The 17,887-nt window shown below is 45.9% G+C and overlaps 1 protein-coding gene across 3 annotated transcripts in view; it reads right to left on the bottom strand.

The window, feature by feature from the left end:
* Positions 1-17,887, bottom strand: part of CNIH3 (cornichon family AMPA receptor auxiliary protein 3) — a 124,837-nt gene that overhangs the window by 94,485 nt on the left and 12,465 nt on the right. The window contains exons 4-5 of one of the 3 annotated variants that reach the window (XR_001362181.1): positions 16,084-16,261; positions 13,244-13,502 (exon numbers count right to left, since the gene is read on the bottom strand). The exons of the other annotated variants lie outside the window; for them this stretch is intronic. The gene's annotated coding sequence lies outside the window, so the exon portion shown is untranslated. Of the gene's footprint in view, positions 1-13,243; positions 13,503-16,083; positions 16,262-17,887 lie in introns of those variants that run through there. 3 annotated transcript variants of the gene reach the window in all.

The following is a 17,887-nucleotide window of genomic DNA, read 5'->3' as shown; positions in this document are numbered from 1 at the left end:
GCCCCCACCCCCCAGCCCTGCCTCAGCTTCCTCCCTATGCACACCAACACTGGATAACCTGGCTGCTCCCCTCTGACTTGTCCCGGCCTTTCCCACAGGCAGACGGCCACCTGCATTCCGAACTGTTCGGTTTACATAAGTCCAACTGCAGCCAGTGCCAGCTTCCTGTTTTTGTAAGCCCCAGGACAAGTTTTTCATTTCGTAAGAAACCAGGGCCCTGGCTCGCGACCGCCCCACACCAAGCTGGTCCCTCTGCCCAGAGAGGGCAGGGAAGCGGCCCTCCCGCGATCGCCCTCTTGTTTTAGAGACAGCAGCTTAGAAAACACCCCGTGGTTTCCAAGTCGGGGAGTTTCATGCGAGCTCTCCGCTCCGCTGGCTGCTGGCTTCCTGTGAGCAGACCAGTTCCAAGCTGAGTCAGAGAGCACAGCCGGCCCAGCAGTGATTCACTCCTGTTGCTAACGACACCCCGGCCACCTCCACCCACCACAGTGGGCGCTGCTTCTGCGGGCACCTCTGTGTCAGCCTCTCCCTCAGGAACAAGGACCTACGGCCCTGCCCGGAGGTTCTCTCCCAGATGGTGCAGTAACCCCGAAAGCACGGGCCACGCAGGGCCGGCCTTGAGATAGGGAGACCAGCGGGCCCCGATGGTGTGATTTCGGGGATGCCAGGAAGGCCCTGCTGCTTCAAAATAAGTCCCACTCTCCTCACCCTCCCTTTCCATGGGGCAGCAGCATCCTCTGAGTTTGTTTCTGTTGTTGTTGGTCTTCCTGAAAGATACAAATATAGCTTCAACAGGCCACTCACGCCCAAATATGATTAATGGGATGCGTTCACTTTGGAAAACACACATCACTTGAGAGAAGCAGATGGGAGAGATGGGAAATGATAACCCAAAGACGGCCAGGCCAGAGAGGCAGGGAAGACACACCAATGTCACCCACTGCTCCGTTTTGCCCCGGACCAGGCTGGGCTGCAGGGGCAGCAACGGGGAAGTCCCTCACGCCTTCACCGTGGCCCTGTGGATTCCAGGATTCTCTCCAAGGGCCTCGACAAACAGCGCCCCACACAGCAGCTGCTTCATGAAGATGTGGATCAAATAAGGGGGGGCCGAACCATGCTGTAACCATCACAACAAAGAAAGCTTACAGGCCTCCATACAGCTGTCTATCATCACGCGCGTCATCTCGGGAGATGGGCACAGCTTCTCTGACTCGAGAGATGGGGGGTGAAGACAATGCCACAAGGAAACGCGACCCGGCTCCTCTAACTCACGGTATCAACACATCACAGTGTAACGGATTAATTCATACATCTAATAAATATCAAGATGCAATCCACATCACATAAAAATCGCCATTCTAAAGCATGTAAGCCAGTGGGTTTTAGTGGATTCACTGTGCTGTGGGACCACCATGCCACCTAATTCCATGTGCCAGCAGCACTGAATGACAGATGGGACAGTCCTCCGCTCACACCCCATCCCAGGACCTCCTCTGCAGGTAGATGTCAGTGGGTAGATGCTAGGAGACACCAGAGAGGAGGCCATAAGCAGAAGACCCCAGATACTGGGACAAAGGGAAGGGCGTTGCTCGGGAACCGCTGTGTTGGGGCAGGAGATCAGAGATCAACCAACTCCCGCAGCTGGGAGGACAAGGGGCTGGAACTACGCGAGATGTTGAATAACTTTTCACTCCCCGGACCGTGTCCCCCTCCACATGACCAGAGCACGTCCTCCTGCCTGTTGGTATCCCTCCACTCCCCCACCTCCAATATCTCATAAGCCTCTTAACCTTGACTAAATGCAAACTAAAATTCTCCATTTTTCTCCTCTACATCATCTCCCTTTCCCCCTCCCACTCCACTTTTGTCCTCCAAACTCACGGGCCTTTTTTCTTTCCTTGAACTCACTCTGCTCGTCCTGTGCCAGAGAATGTGCGTGGGCCGAGCCCTCCACTGGAATGCTGCTCCCCACCATGTCCCTGGGCTCTGCTCCCCGGTACGCAACTGCTCTTCGCTCTTGATGCCGCTCCTCCCGGATCTCAGCTCAGGGAGGCCCCGTGAAGCAGCAACGCCTCTTTCCTGTGCTCTCAGGTTGCTCAGGCACAGCTTCTATTAACGCTCACCGTCGCCGCAAAAGTACCAGTACACGTGGAGAGTGATCACTTTGTTAATGTCTACAGAGACCCTGGCTACGCTGACTGGGAGCACCTAGCACAAAGCCTGACACCGAGCCGGGCAATAAGTATATGATGAACCAATGAATTCAATTTGGTTTTTTGTTTTGTTTTGTTTTGCTTAGCGATTAATTGAACTACACCTGACATGCAGCATTTTATTACTTTCAGGGGTACACCTTGACGATTTGCTATTTGTCTGTCCTGCAAAACGATCATCGTACGTCTAGTTAACATCCGTCACCGCATGGTTACCCCAATTGTTTTTCCTTGTGATGACTGGGGCGGACAGAATCCCTGAGCGCTCTCCAGGATAGAGTGGCTACAAGAAGACATTTGAAAGGACCATGGGACGTAAACTCTAGAAACCAGGATTCAGTACCATTAAGCTGGTTATCACATTGCTTCAGCCACAAGCAAAGGTTTGGCAAGAATGCGGTTTCAAAAACAGGGATTGGCAGGCAGTGGACTTGATAAACCAGTTACTACTCTTGATCTATTCTCTCATCCTCCCCTTTCTGCTTTCAAAATGGGGGCTGCAGGAGGATCTAAGTACATGACCTTGACGACTGTCAGACAGTGTTCTCTGAGGTCTGAGAGCACGGGAGGACACAGGGATAAACTGGGAGGACCTGGCATACCACGGAGATGTGAGCGGAATTCGCTCATTCTAATCACTCCCACTAGACAGCATTTCAAGGGGCTCTGATTTTTTAAAATCCTGTTGAAAAGGATATAAGATCTAATACTTCAAGGTCCTTTAAGTCAACTTTACCAATAAAGGATATGAAATACCAACACTGCTAATATATTCGGAAATTCTATTACCACCACCTTAGACCCAACATCTGTGACAAGGCAGATTGAGAAACCGACCCTGGTGGCTTCTGAGACTCAAACACTGAAAGACATGCTTACTGATTTTGCTTAATCTGATTCCACATTTTCCCTTCTTATCAGATCAATACACTCAAGTACACTGTGTGATAAAATGCTGCAACACTGTAGCTGATTTACATAACATTTTGGTTCTGTGCCAAAAGCAAGCAGAGAGTAGTGTTAATGAAGCAACTCTGACCTGTGCAGATTGGAGGGGAAATTATGGCGTCTCCTCCAGGCGTGAGAGAGAAAGGAATTGCATTCTCCCTTCCCCCCTCTCCTTACCTCAACCTCCACACGCAGCGTTAGTCCCACCCTTGTTACCGGGCTCCCTCCCGAAAGCACTCAGTGCCAGGGGATGGGATCAACCCGAATGATCTCCAATATCTGATAAAAAGCAAATCACACTCTCCCCCCCCGCCCCGCCCCCAATTTACAGCATGTTTACTAAAATGGACACAAATCCCATGTGACACACTTTGCAACTCATCCGGGCACCCAGTTGAGAAGCTAAATAAGGAGTTGATTGCTTTCCTGGAAGAAAAGATTCACTGCTTTAGCACTCCCTACTAATCAAGGAGATAATCTGCCTTCGCTTCAACCTCTTTGTGGTTCTCTCTCACTTAACACAATAGCTGTGTTCCTGAAAACCTGTGTGCATTTTGTGTTTTGTAAACTGTCCCAGATTCGAAAGGCACTAAGGGAGCTTCCTATTTAAAGGAATTCCACATTAAACAAATAGCAAAACTATGGCTACAAGGACTTATGGCAACATGAAGAATTCTTATGACTTGGTGTTAGGAAGAAAAAGTCACAAACTAGTGTTGTGTACACTGCAATTAAAAATTTTAAATAACGGATATCATATATATAATAAATTTTTGGAATAGAATTTATCAAAAATGATAATAGTGTGTGGTACATTAGGGTGATGGAATATTCCTCACTTTCCTTTCCAAACTTTCTGGAATGATGCTTCTAAAACTAAAAATGTAACGTGAAAGAATTCTGTGATAAGTCTTTATTTAAAAAGCTGAGCAATTATTCAATTATGCTATCAACCTGGATCTTCCCATGATGAACTTCCTTTAAATTGGGGTAAATCTGTATTTCAAAGGTTTTAAAACCATTCATATTTCCCATTGAGATACATTTTAAATGTAACAGTTAGAACAACCCTAAAACCAATCAAAATTGGGATGTAAAGGAGAAAAATGCTGGTAAATGAAAAAGGAACTCTGTCTGTGTGCAACTCCTGATGCAGTTTTTGTGCCCAGGACAAGCCAAAACGAGCCGCTGGCACCTCTGTGCTTTGTTCTGCACTGGAAACCACCCCTGCCTTCTCCGCCCTTCCCAGGTGTTTACTTCTCATTATTTTTGCTAACAACAATCACGCCCCTTCCTTGAGCCTTTGGGGCATTCAGAGAAGCATCCAGTTCTCCCCACACACCCCTAAAATATGTACATAAACACACACACACACACACACACACACACACACACACACACTCAAACCTTTCACCTTTCAGAGCCCAGGTAGGTTTCCCTGACTTTTTGGTTTGCTCCGAATAACTTTTTTTTAAATGCTAAAAAAAAAAAAAAAAAAAAAAAAAAAAAGGCTTGTACACTTCCTTTATGTTCTGCGATATAAAATTCCTGCATTTTTATTACACAAATCAGTCATCTACCCACAAATCTCTTTCATTACCCATAATTTCAAGTTTATATACAAAGACTCATCAAATAACTTTCAACAAATTGATTCCTTTAAAAAAATAGAAGGAAGATTTTATTTCTAGGCTTAAAATAGCCCCGTCAACTGGTGATAAATAAAACACCATTTTGCTGGATGGGGTCAATGTGGGGGGAAAGTGGGCATATGTAATACTTTTAACAATAAAGATTTTTTAAAAAGAAAACAAACAAAAAACACACCAATCTGTGGGATGAAGTGAAGGCCTGGGATCGATCCTCTCACTAGCCAGGGAAATCACTGACTTACCCTACACGCTGATCCGCTAGCTCACGCTCCTCCATTCTGACATTATGTATTGGACCTTGTAATAAAATGGCCAAAGTCACTCAGTGTTGCCATCGATGACAGTGTCTGCTTTGCCCTATACTTGCCTAACGTCCTCTGCTTTAAGCTCAGAAATAAAATAAAAACGTGTGGAGAAACCTCAAAAAGAAATTCCATAAACACCAGTTAGCAGCAGGTGCTCCTAACTACTGACACTGCAATGACCACACTCATGAGTTCAGGCTTCCCAGTTGGAACTGACATCATTTCCACAGACACCTGTCCCGTCTGCATCAAAGGACTCAGCCGGGATTTCCAGAACTCCTCGCACAAAGACAGATGACTTCATGACAGCAGACTGCTGAGCCCAAGATCGGCAAAACGAAAATTAATTTCCTGGGATGAAGTGAACTGATTTAACTGTGACTAATAGTCTATTTCAAATAGGTACATAAGGAAATATCCTTTTCTTTCTCCTTTATCCCTAACCACCCGTTTAACAGCACATACTTTTATAAACCGGAATGAGACTTTCTGTAAGTGGTATGTTATTCCAACATCCCTCCTTAGAATTCAGGGAGAGGGGGACTTTTTTTTTGTATAAACTAGGAAATTTAAAGAAAAACTTAAAGTAGTGATTCTTTAGAATATATTAACAGACTTTATCTACAAACTACCCAAGACATTGGTAACAATGGTTAAATATTATTCCAAATGCTTTTACTAACTTCCTTTACTTTTCATGATCATGTAGTTATTTACTTAGGCTCTATAAAAATCCATCCTCTTTCCTATAAGATTAAATTGGATAAAAATTGGCCACAATAAGCAAGACACAAACCATTAGTTATGACAAGCTACCACTAGGACCAAGGATTACGCTTTGTAATTTAAAGAGAAATGCCTACAAACAATAATGTGTTGGGAAGTATTTAACAACCAGCTCTCCCAAGAGAAAAGAAGCACTGCTTTGTAATATTTGCCAATTTCTGTGGTGTAAATACTCGCATCATAGCCAATTTCAACATGACATCACTAAGCATGGAGCTGGGAAGAGACACCCAATAGCACACCATTATATAGTATTTCTACCACAAAGATACAACAGAACATAAATAACCTCAAGGGCATATGTAAAAATAAAACACCATGCAATAATTAAGATGTGATGAGTTCTGAGTATTTATTGCCACAGATTCTAATATAATTCATTTAATTGTAAGTTATAAAGTGTAATTCCTAGTAATGGCCGTGTTTAACAAGCAGCTTACAGAATTCCTGCAAATTTGACAATCAGCTCTCGTGGGCCAGTATGAGCCAGTTGCAGCATACCACTCCCAGACAACTGCCCTGGAACCTATGCTATGGCTTACAGGATATCAGCAGGAAATAAAGAATCTCCTAGCAGGTCAGGAAATGACAAACCTAATGGTCTCAGAGGATACTCTCAAAGGCTACTCAGGCAAACCTCATAGAAGCAAATTAGATGGTCCTTGTTCTTTAGCTCAGTAGATGAGCTGATACAGGTAATAAAATAATTCTGATACAGAAAAGCAAATTACAACTGCAGAGGATTTACAAGTTAACCCTTAAACCAGAACTGCTCTGGTTTTATTAATATAGAATAGTATGTCTTCGCATATTAACATGTCTTATATACTACGTAAATAAAGAAAAATATCAAATGAATTCCATTGAGTCAGAAAACCTCAGAACAATGCATGCGGTCAAATCCTCACCTTAGAGAGGGACTTGACCAGAAGGACAGATTGCGAAAATACAACTAACACCTGCTGAGCCGTCACTATGGGAGGCACATCCCAGCCCAACAGTCAGGGAGGAGGGTCCACTTTGCCCGAGACGGGGCGGGGTGAAAAACCATGATCACTGTTTCATTCTAACCCCAAAATATGAAAATCTTGAACCTTTCCTGTAGGTTACGGACTCCCCAACAAAAACATCTCTATCCCTAATTTTTACCATGCTGAATGTCTGAAGATACTGCTCAACCTTTGTAAATATTAAAATCATGCAAGAAAAGTACTGTTTTTCCATCATGAACACACTGACAGTAAATTCAATTATTTGGTCATTCTTTTACTCTAAATACCTGTTTGCATATTTTATTTGATGAGCCCATCTTTCGAAAGCCTAGACTCTCTTGCAAACCTCGTTATAAGTAAAGTCCTTTTCGTTTCCAAATGCTTTTGTCTCTGAGTCTTTCTTTGGCAGTAACTTGCTTATTTGTCCCTATTTTTTGGTCCTACATACCTGTTCCTAGTCAGGGCCACATGGCTCCTGTTGGACCACACTTCTTGCAGACTAGAAACTCTACATAAAATATAAAAATAACTATCTGAAGACATTGGAGAACAACCAAAACAGGCAGATACTGGAAGGGAGTCAACATTTGGAAGGAAAAAGCGCTGGGTGAATTTTCCATTTGTTATGGCTTTTATCCTGAGGGAAGACCTCCAATTGCACTGTGCAAGGCAGCCAGGAGTCAGAAAGAAAACCTACAGTCTTACTGGCTTGAAGAACCAGAGGACAGAGTTTGAGGAAATACAACTGCTGGAAAGTAAAAGGGGAAGTCCTAAAAAGTAGAGAGGCAGAAAGGAGGAGGCCCAAACTGCGTGTGTAAATTTTGCCCAAATCTCTGGCTGATGCCAGCACCACACATGTGTTAGGCAGACTTCAAGCAGTCCAGCTAAGAACAAAGAAACTGAGCAGAAATTTGAGCTATCGTTCGCAGCAGGAAAGACAAAGTTTATGGTTTGAATTCAGCCAAGTTAACTGCCTACTGTTTTTTTCACTTGCCTACTATTAAAAAAATAAAAAATACTCTTCACAGGAACAGCGGAATTGAAAATTGCAACAACATATTATTCACAATGTCCAGGATACAGTTCAAAATTATGTAACATTCAATGAAGCAAGAAGACCTTACCTATATTCAAGAAAAAATTAAATCAATGAAGGTCAACCCTGAAATAATTAACATTGTGGAATCAGCAGACAAGGTTATAAAACAATATTATACTTAAGATTAACAACATAAAGGAAAATATGCTTGTAATGAATGAAAAAATAGAAAGTTTCAGCAGGTAAACAGAAACTATAAAAAAGAACTAAATAGAAAGTCTAGAACTGAAAAATTTATATATCTGAAATGTTAAGCAAAAAAAAAATCACTGGATGGGTTTAACAACAGAATGGAGGTGACAGAAGAAAGAGTCAGTGAACTTAAAGACAAATTAAAAGATTAATCTGAAGAGCAGAGAACAAAAGGTCCTAAATTAACAGGGCTTCAGGAACCTGTGGGACAATATATAAAGACTTGATATGTATACAATTGGAGTTCCAGGAAGAGAAGCAAAATAAAATAAAGCAGACAAAATGTTTGCAGCAATAATGGCCAAATATTGCTCAAAATTGCTATGTCCCTCTCTAGATTGGAAGGTCAATGAAAGCAGGGAATCCTGAGTTATAACTCTCTTTAGTAGTCAGTCCACACAGCAACTAACCAAGTTAGGCTGCATCGTAGATCCTCAAATAATACCTATTTACACATTTAGCATCCAAAATCGTTTTTACCAAGAGCCTGCTGCCTGCAGAGCACAATGAGAGGTACTAGAGACATGAAGATGCCTTAGTTACTGTCCTTAACGAAGGAACAAGAGTCTGAGAAAGATACGAGGAGGACACCCCATTGGTTCTTTCTGAAGAAAAAGAGTTTCCAATGGCTTCTGATGCCCACTCATTGTGGGGCAGCTGATCCTGATCTGGTTTTACTGGCTTACAAAGACCCCTGCTAAAAGGAGAAGTCGCGTTGTGAATCCAGTGAGAAGGGGTCTCCTATCAGCTGGCGATGTTACAAGTATCTTTTCAGAGCTCCTTCCAACAGTCCTTTCCTCCCCTAACTTTGTTCATTTTAGAGCACAGCGGGGTGGGGAGCCTCTGCTATGCAATTTTCACTATTTTTGCTTGAAGTTGCCTGTAGCTTTGAGGCATAACTTATGTCATCTAGACACCCACAGATGATTAACCAGGACACATGTTGGTACTTCGGTAAAATATTGGGGTGGCGGAGGCATCGGAGAAAGGTCATTTCTCCACTTTGGGAAAAATACACGGAGATATGCATACCTCTCCAGAACCTAGAAAATAGAAGAGCAAAAGGATGACATGTGTGTGTGTGTGTGTGTAAGAGAGACAAGGAGGCAGAGAGAGTCAGAAAGACAGAAATAGAGAGAAAGACACACAGGGACAGATACACAGAGACAGAGGCGCCTAACAATCCTTTCCGTCTGTGTGAGACCCGAAGCACTGCTCTCAGTCTGTGTCACAAACTATCCACTAGCAGCCAGTGGTCCAGAGAACCCGCCTGCCCACAAATAAACCCAGCCAAATGCCCAACAGAGATGGACTGGTCTGATACGCACATTTCCTGTTACTGTGGGTGCGAGGACATGGCTGTAGGCACAAACGTGATGCCTGGAACCGTGAGCTTCGTCAATCCTCTGGAAAGGAGTTACTGGAAATGGCTTGTTTCTGTTACGAAAGAGCATCCCCCTAAAGACAGAAGCAGAAATCAGATTGTCGAGTGTTGGCAGGAGCCCCCGAGTCCCGGAAGTGGCTTTCGTGAGTTGGGTTATGGACCTGTCAGTGGCTCTTCGAGTGGCTTTAGTCGGGACTGTGGTCCCTCGGGAGCCTGCTTCCTCAGTCAGCCGGGGACAGCACCCTCTGCTCTCCATTGCACAGCTGCCATCATCACAATAGCTGCCGTTTACTGAGTTACTACTGTGCGCAGGCGCTGTGCTGAGCACTGCAGTTGCATTATTTCTAATGCTAACCATCATCCTGGCGGCGGGTGTTACTCAATTTATAGACGATGACACTGAACCTCCAAGAGGTTTAGCCACTTTGGAAAAGCCTCACCAAGCAGTGGTAGGGCCGGGATTCTATGGGACACCTCTCACTGCATTATGCCAGCTTGCTTTTATTCACTAAGCATTGCTGATCCCTTTGTACACACTCCCGGGGGAAGGGAGGCGGGCGGGAGGAGAAAGCATCCGAGGAGGGGTCAAGGGCACCTGTGAGAAACTCACAGCCCACATCATGCTTCACAGCTGGAGACCGAGTGCGTCCCTATGACCAGGAACAGCACGAGGATGTTCCCTCTCATGACTTCCATTCAACACTGTACGAGAGCTGCCAGTCACACAGGAACAAGAAATAAGAGGCATCCAGATAGGAGAGGAAACATCAGGTTGTCTTTATTCACAGACAATATGAATATCTAAGCCAGTGATGGCGAACCTTTTGAGCTCGGCGTGTCAGCATTTTGAAAAACCCTAACTTAACTCTGGTGCCGTGTCACATAGAGAAATTTTTTTATCTTTGCACCTTTTGAGCTCGGCGTGTCAGCATTTTGAAAAACCCTAACTTAACTCTGGTGCTGTGTCACATATAGAAATTTTTTGATATTTGCAACCATAGTAAAACAAAGACTTATATTTTTGATATTTATTTTATATATTTAAATGCCATTTAACAAAGAAAAATCAACCAAAAAAATGAGTTGGCGTGTCACCTCTGACACGCGTATCATAGGTTCGCCATCACTGATCTAAGCAGAAAATGCAACGGAACCTACTCTAAAGCTGCTAGAATAAGTGAGTTTAGTAAGTCTGCGGAATACTAGGTCTACGACAAATCAACTGTATTTCTGAATACTAGCAACACAAAATCAGAAATTTGAATTTTAAAAAACAATACTATTTACAATCAAAAAATACAAAACGGTAGGAATAAACCTGACAAAAGGTATGAAACCAGATACACTCTAAACCAAAAAATATGGCTGAAAGAAATTAAAGAAGACAAGAAAAGGGGGGAAACATACATGTTCCTGGGTGATAAAACTCAATATTGCTAAGAAGTCAATTCTCCTCCCCAAATTGTTCTGTAGAGTCAATGCAATCCCAATGAAAATCCAAGTAGCACTTTCTGAGAAATTGATAAGCTGATTTTTGAGAGAAACACATTGATTGGTTGCCTGACCAGGGCCGGGGATCAAGCCTGCAGCCGAGGCAGGTGCCCTTGACCGGAATCAAACCTGGGACCCTTTGGTCCGAAGGCCAACGCTCTATCCACTGAGCCAAACCAGCCAGGGACTGAGCTGATTTTAAAGTGATATGAGAATCCAACGAAGTTAGAACACCCAAAACAACTCTGAAAAAAAAACGAAGTTGGAGAACTCGCCCCGGACTTCAAGATTTATGTAAAGGCTACTGGAATCAAAACAGTGCGGTTTGTGTAAATAAGGCAAACAGATACGTGGGGCAAAACAGGGAACCCGGAAATAGACCCGGACATACCTGGACAACTAATTTTTAACCAAGGCACCAAGGCGGTCCAGCTGTCTTTTCGACAAGCAGTGCCAGAACAGCTGGGTATCTCTACAGGGGCTGACCGCTGGGGCTGGACCGTCCTCTGCTGTAAGGACCAATCGCTGACTGTGGTGCTAAGATTTTCTTAGCCTGATGAGCTGCTCTGGAAGAGGTCCGCCCCTGTGTGCTGGTCCTACCCTCAGGACTGCAGTTCAAGTGCAGGCAGGGCCTCCCTCCCTGTGCACCAACCGGCCCATCTTCCTCCGAGGCCACCCCGCCACCCCGGGCCTCCAGGTGGTGCGTGCGTGAATGGGTGCAGTCAAGGAAGAGGAGTGTTCACTGTTCCTGAGCACATGCTTGCAGAGTGGTTATGCCTAGCAAGTTCATAAAAGTAGGTATGTCGCCCTAACTGGTTTGGCTCAGTGGATAGAGCGTCAGCCTGCGGACTGAAGGGTCACAGGTTCGATTCCGGCCAAGGGCATGGCCCTCGGTTGTGGGCACATCCCCAGTAGGAGGTGTGCAAGAGGCAGCTGATCGATGTTTCTCTCTCATCGATGTTTCTAACTCTCTATCCCCTCTCCCTTCCTCTCTGCAAAAAATCAATAAAATATATAAAAATAAATAAAATAAATAAAATGACTTATTTTAAAAAAAAAAAGTAGGTATGTCCCCATCAGGGGCAGTCAAGGGGACGCAGTAGGAGGTCTGTCCAGCAGAGCAAAGAAATGTCGGTATCAGACAGCAAGAGGCACAGAGGAGGTAGTCAGACGGTGGTTATTTTCCTCAGACCTGACTCTCCAGCCAGCCAGCTGCGGCCACATCCGCCCCCAGCCCTGCTCTCTGATGTGAGAAGCTGGGGAGCACCCGCCTCACACCCGCACCCCGAGTGGCCTCACCACGTCTTATGAGACTTGGCTCCTGGTGGCCTCACACCTGTGAGGCCTCAGAAACTTGAACGCATGGCTGGCTCTCCAGCGGGAGCCCCTCCACTGAGCATGGCCTTGGGAAGGGGGCAGCCCACTCCCAACAGGAGGGCTGCTGCCTTCACTACCGGGACCACCAAGGGAGTTGGGAATTCTCTGGCTTTGGTCACACTCCCCCGACCAGCTTCCACTCGGCTGCCACCATCAGTGAACAAGATCAAAGTGAGTCCTTTGGACTCCACTCCCTAAGAACACCCAGAAGCCCTAGAGGTACCCGGACACAAAGCCAGGAGAAGGTAGGCGCCCTGGGGAGGAATATTCTAGACTTCTGGGCCTTCTTCCCGAGTGGGGCACTTCAGCTACAATTATTAGAGCAATACATTCTTCCTGTTCATTATAGATTTCAGAGAGAACTAAAGGGTATCACGTAAACTAAGTCCTTTCCTCCCCACTCCTAACTACACTCCCTAAGCATCACATCATACCATACAGTTTCTGGTATATCGTCATAGAAATGTTCTATCCCAGTGTGTTCTGCTGAATGTATTTGCAAGTATTTTACTTAAAAATAACTCACCTGCCCTGGCTGGGCCACTCAGTTGGTTAGAGCGTTGTCGGGATACACCAAGGCTGTGGGTTCCATCCCCAGTCAGGGCACATACAAGAATCAATCAATGAATGCATAAATAAGAGCAACAGCAAATCGATGTTTCTCTTTCTCTCTCTTTCTCCCTCTCTCCCTCCTTCTCTTTCCCTTACTCTCTCTCTCTAAAATAAATAAACAAATAAATAATAAGTAATAAGTAACTTAATAGTAAAAACTAATGTACAAATCACATCTTATTTACCTGTACACTGAAAATGGAAGTGGAAAAACTAAAGCAACTAAAAATGATAACAGTGGACATGCAATCCTCCCAGGGTGCAGTTTTTGGAATGACCACCAGGTGGCAGAGTTACCAATAGTATTCCCCAAATTACAACTGGAAAGTTACAGGAAGGGAAAAGTACCTGGCTGGGAAGGAGGTGGTGAGATGCCTCCCCACACAGGACTATTTGGACCTTTGGCCCAATATTTTGTCGACTTGGAATTGAGGGGAGAGAGTAAGGGAATCTGTAGGAAAAAATACTCAATTCTCAGATCACGGATTCCCATTCGGTTGGGTGCCCTTTGATCTTCAGAGCAGCTCTGTGAAATGGAGAAAGGGCTGGGCAGTCAGTCCTCCCATAGCTGCGAGAGGGTACTTTTGGAAGCCAGACGCCCCTCCCCTCTCCTCAGTGAGGATCCCAGAAGGAGGGGTGCACACAAGAGGAGGACACACGCAAGAGGAGGGCCAGCCATGGCCATCCGTGTTTACAAAAGGAAAACCAGTTCTGTATGAGGAGCTCTTCCTAATTAGCCTTTAACTTCAGAGTCTCTTACTCACTTCCAGTCTGAGCTCCTCGCCCGTACTTCCTCTACCAGGCCCGACCCGGCTGTCGCCTAGAGCTGCTGACCTAGAAACCATTTGCCCTCCATGCTTGGGAGCCGGGGGGTGGAGCGTTTGACATCACAATTTCAGGCTGCCTCCCAGGGCTGAGCACGGGCGGGCGGCCCGGCTGGCACCGCGGAGGCCTGGAGAGGACTCCGGGAGACGCCCATGGCAAGCCTCGTCCTATGTCTTCCTGAATCACCAACATCTGTCCCGGAAGAAAGGGGAATGCTGAAGCACTTACGGCACAGACTTGTGCAAGGAGGGGACATGGCCTTGGCTGCAGAATGAGCAAACTTCCCTGGGAGGGCACAGCTGCGGAGTGTCCAAGAGAAAGGCGAACGCTTGCCACAAGTCCCAGTCGGCACTGTCTGGGACGGCCATTTCCAACCAGCGTGCCCCAAGAGTCTCTCAGACATGCAGTACCTGACTCTCTGGTCCTCGTTTCCCTAGGCCAGTGGTCGGCAAACTCATTAGTCAACAGAGCCAAATATCAACAGTACGATTGAAATTTCTTCTGAGAGCCAAATTTTTTAAACTTAAACTCTATAGGTAGGTACACTGTTATTAACTTAATTAGGGTACTCCTAAGGCTCAGGAAGAGCCACACTCAAGGGGCCATAGAGCCGCCTGTGGCTCGCGAGCCGCAGTTTGCCGACCACGGCCTTAGACCAAGGGTGAGGAACGTCCAGCCCTCGGGCCATATAAGGCCCGAGAAATCATTGGGTCTGGCCCTGCCAAGGCATTAGGGGTGAGTTCATTAAATGTCTGACCAAATACAGCAGGTTCATTTTTAAGTTGCTCATTGTGTATGGCCCGCGAATGATGTTAAAACTATCCAAATGGCCGTGGCAGAAAAAAAGGTTCCCCACCCCTACCTTAGGTTGTCAAATTAAAAAATCACCAAAAGCCAACACAGTAATAGTCGTCCGATGTGAATGAATCAAAATTACACCTATTTTTGTCAGATCGGCAAAAATATATATATTTTGGGTGTGCCTCCGGATTTTAATAATTAGTTTATAAAGTTGAAAATCGCTGGTCAAGGCTGTTCCTGGACCCGCATCCCAGTTCCGGCCGTGGGCCCAGGGAAGGGGTCAGACAGGGTGCAGACCCCCTACATACTGGGGCTTCGGGGCTTCTCATGGGTGGAACTTGACTGTGCTCACAATGCCAAGCCCACGGAGGGTGGTAGGAGGTGGCGGCAGGTATGGGGAGGCGACAGGAAAGAGTTCAACATCTCATGGACAGCGTTACTGACAGAGAAATACTAGTCTAGTCCTGCCATTTCCACGAATTCTGACAGGCACATGAAGGTGACCTTTTTATGTGACTTGAATGACCTCATCTGCTAAACTGGTACATCCTACATAGGCCACATGAAGCAACAGTAATTATTTAAGTCACTCTGCACCTTCGATGCTGTGTGCATAATGTGAAATGACACACCTGTGGGGCCACAGGCGTAATACAACTGCCAGGTATTATTGAAACATAGGTAGTACTCATATTCCAATATGACCGGGCATTATGTTTGATGTTCCAAACATAACAGAGAAGCCAGATGCTTCCTTTAAAAATAACGAGGGCTAAAACAATGTTTATATTGGGGCCGCGTTAATTGACCATGACGGGTGTAACAACTTGCTTTGATGTGGCCCGCACTGGTATGGCAACGAGGTTCTTCCCATTACCCTCCTCCATATGCCATGAGGTCAGGAGCACACAGAACACAGAACCTCCCATAATGCTAACCACACTGCGCCCCTCATTGCTTCACAGGGCTTGCTCCCCCTGAGGAAGGCCGGGCTGAGCCAAGGGTGGGAGCCACGGTGCTCCACGCCCGCCTGCTCGGGCTTCCCCCTGGAGGAGGGCAGGTTCATGATGGGCCTGCCCTCAGGGCACGGAGGTCACTGTTTGGTGACTCCGGTAAAATCCTGGACTCGCTAGGTTCCCAGGAAGTCAAAGAGCTTCCCAAGCCCCTGAGAAGTCTTGTGATCTATCATCCCAAGTCCTACTGCATTAGGCCACTTGGATGACAAGGGTTTCCCAAGTTCAAGACACACGTCACCAGTCAAGGTGTATCCTGCAACAACCCTCCCCCCCGCCCCCCCTTTGGCTTCTAGGTCCTCTAGAAAAGGAGCAACCAATGGGGCCACAGGAATGGGAAGGAGAGGATTCGGCCCTCCCTCCCCGCACCCCCACACACCCTCAATCTCATACCTACTTGCCACCGTCCCTCCAGGTTAATCATACGTTGGTAGGTGAGTCAGAGAGGAGGCTGGGCGGTTAGGTTTGGCTTCGCCATGTGTCTGGTATCCTAATGACAATGACTCCTCCCTCTACGCACTCCTTCTAGAGCAGGGGTGGGGAACGTCGGGCCCTCAGGCAGTCTAAGGCCCTGCCAAGGCATTAGGGGTGAGTTAATGAAATGTCTGGCCAAATACAGCAGGCTCATTTCTAAGCTGATAATTTTGTATGGCCCTCGAATGATGTTATAAATGTCCAAGTGGCCCTGGGCAGAGAAAAGGTTCCCCACCCCTGTTCTAGAGACTCTACCTTCAAAGCCCTTCTCATCAGCACCCAAGGCTGTTTCCCTTCCAACAAGCGAGTAAGGAAATGGTGGACACACAGAAAGGAACGGCTTCCTGAACGCGATGAGTCTGGGCACAGAGCAAGGCCACGCTAAGACTCAGAGGTCACGGCCTGTCATTATCCCTCCCATTGAGGCAGCCTTCCTGACCGGCGGCCAAGCAGCTTCTGAGGCCGTGACGAACGCCGTACCTGCCGAAACTCCAGAGGCAACATTGGTCGCCAGGCCTGCAGCCAGGCTCCGGGGACTGGCACCGGGACAGTCAACAGACTAAGCCAATAGGAACAAGAGGGAACTGGTTCTCCTGCTCTCCAGATGGTTCATGACCCTTCAATTATGTCCCACGCAACAGAGCTGAATTATTTTTTAACTTTTATGGAGTCTCCTGGAGCATCTGGCTTCGCCAAAGAAGTATTAGTTGGTCGAGTGGAAATGTTAGAAATATTAGTTGGGTAGTAGCTAGAAGCAGAGACCAGAAAAAAATTTCACAAGTAGAAATGAGCCTGTAAATAGTACAATATTGGGTAGATTAAGCATGGCGTCTTTTATTCGAGGAGCCATGACTGTGGTCCATTTTGGGTGTTCGTAACTTATGTCTCAGAATAATATAGTGCATTTCCTTTCAGCAATGTCACTGTTAGCTCAGCGAATGGCAGAGGAACCTCCGTTCTGACTTCCCCAGAAGCTCTGCTGCTAGGATGATGACCAGATCACAGTAGAAAGGTTCAAGATAATCCTGCCGAAAGTCAATACGAAGCGTTCTAACTGTACCATCTTTGGGACTCGGTGGCTAAACAAACAGATTTCACTTTTCATAGCTTTGTATGGGGAAAGGGAAAGAAGGGTCCCATGTACTGTATTCTCTTTGTCTCAGCTCCACACTATAACAATCTCCTTTCAAATCTCGTCAAGGGTATAACGCAACCTCACGGTGAAAAGATGTATCCAAAGTTCCTCTGATGATGGTATTAGTTTAGAACAAAAGTTACAACTTCCAGTGCCTTTCAGGTGCCAAATAGATTTGTTTTCTAATATCATCTTGAGCTGTATTCTTTTGGCCCTGAAACACTTGGCTTTTTAGCTCACTGTCCTCTTAATTCTACGATCTGAAATACAACAGCACAAGTTTGACCATAAATTGCAAGCTGACAGTCAACCTCAATGTTTGGGAGGCAATAGGGAGTAGGGGGGACTGTGGTGAACTAGAGAGCACATAACCTGTATAAAGGTAGAAGCCATGTTTGCTCCTAAATTATTATACTGCATAATTAAATAAGCTTTCTAGATGGTCAACTCTCACAAGAATAACCAGAAACATTAAAAGGAAAAACAAAAAACAGATCGTTGTGCCATAGAAGGGTTTATTACACTGTCTAGACATGGCCTTGGTGTGGCCAAGCCAGTTGGTTGACATAACCACAAGAATATAAACAC

This window comes from Myotis brandtii, unplaced genomic scaffold (assembly GCF_000412655.1).
Source record: "Myotis brandtii unplaced genomic scaffold, ASM41265v1 scaffold231, whole genome shotgun sequence".
In the NCBI taxonomy this organism is placed as follows: domain Eukaryota; kingdom Metazoa; phylum Chordata; class Mammalia; order Chiroptera; family Vespertilionidae; genus Myotis; species Myotis brandtii.
Note: the sequence above shows the minus strand (reverse complement) of the source record. Positions and strands in the feature narration are given on the sequence as shown.